Raw genomic sequence first — 1,698 nt, forward strand, 5'->3', positions numbered from 1 at the left:
GGAAACACCAACATTACGTTCCTTGGGTGCCTATGGGAAACACCAACATTACGTTCCTTGGGTGCCTATGGGAAACACCAACATTACGTTCCTTGGGTGCCTATGGGAAACACCAACATTACGTTCCTTGGGTGCCTATGGGAAACACTAACATTATGTTCCTTGGGTGCCAATGGGAAACACCAACATTATGCTCCTGTTTTTCATTCTCCTGTTCTAAAAAATAATAACATTCCGCGTTAGCAAAGAGTGCGCGCTCCATGACTAATAAATCAAATTAAGCAAATGTTTCTTCCGTGCCTAGCTGGTGGCTTTCATTTATTACATCGTAGTGAGAAATTTCATATATATACCTATTACAACTTTCATTAAGTAACATGACCTCACATGTAAGATACGAAGGTGGCTCCACCTCTAATTAGTGGAACTAATTGTAATTTGATGCTATTTTTGCTTGGTCCATATTTTATTGGAGGCTCTCAAGTCGTGCACCCTCGGGAACTTGGTGCATAAAAGGCTTAGAAAAATATGTCTAAGAAAACCCTAACCTCATCAGTCCCCCGGTGGGACAGCGGTAAGTTTAAGGACTTATAACACTAAAATCCGGGGCTCAATTCCCTGCGGTGGACACAGTCTTTACTCTGAAAATAAATAAAAAAGTAAACCAATCTCATCGAGGCCTTAAAGTTTGTCTCTAGATCTGATGGATTATTTAGACTTCTCAGTGACCTAGCGATAAGCCTCCGGACTTACGACGTTAAAAAAAATCGGGTTTCGATACCCGTGTTGTAGCTTTGTGCTTAACAAAGGTATTTTGAACGTAATGGCTTCATAAAACACTAAACAAGTAAGAAAAAAAAAGACCCAACAAGTAAGAACCAGATAAATCGTATTTTACTGCAATGAGGTAATTAGTGTGTTAATCGGGATACTTCTGGACCCGTCGGAATATCTAAATTGACTGGTTCAGACAGTTTTCATAATGGATGACACAACTCACGAGAGAGAATACCCCCCCCCCTCTCCGTCACTTGTGGCGATCGAGACATGTCTTGTTTACGTCACACAACATAACCTAGAGATCTACCAGGGATCTGTTTGGAAGTTTAATCATAGATAGGCTTCTTTAATATGTTTCTCAACCTCCAGTGGGATATCTAATTAAAGAAATTACTGTCTTACAGAGAATTAAATAAATAAACAAATAACTTAAGATGAGATCATAATAGGGGACTTGTGTATCGTTCTTCAGAATTAATAGTTCTACATACGGTCCAGTGGGGACTGTATTCTGTACTCGATAAAAGCGACTTATTCATCTGGTAAGTTAACTTGAATCTTTAATTTACTCCAGAGACGGAGGGAAACAAGTTTAATACGTTCTTGTCAAAAGTAGATACGTATCTAATTTTAAATTACTGTATGTAAAGTTTTCAACTCGTGACACTTGCAGTAAGAATTTCTGTTAGCACTTCGAGCGTCATGGAGTGGGAGTAAAACTGGAGGAGTGGGTTAAAGTAAAACTGGAGTTATGATGAAAAATATCTCCTCCGTTATTAGTATCAAGTTTTATCTCCTCCGTTATTAGTACCAAGTTTTATCTCCTCCGTTATTAGTATCAAGTTTTATCTCCCCCATTATTAGTACCAAGTTTTATCTCCTCCGTTATTAGTATCACGTTTTATCTCCTTCGTTATT

Source organism: Limulus polyphemus, unplaced genomic scaffold, assembly GCF_000517525.1.
Source record: "Limulus polyphemus unplaced genomic scaffold, Limulus_polyphemus-2.1.2 Scaffold7909, whole genome shotgun sequence".
Lineage (NCBI taxonomy): Eukaryota > Metazoa > Arthropoda > Merostomata > Xiphosura > Limulidae > Limulus > Limulus polyphemus.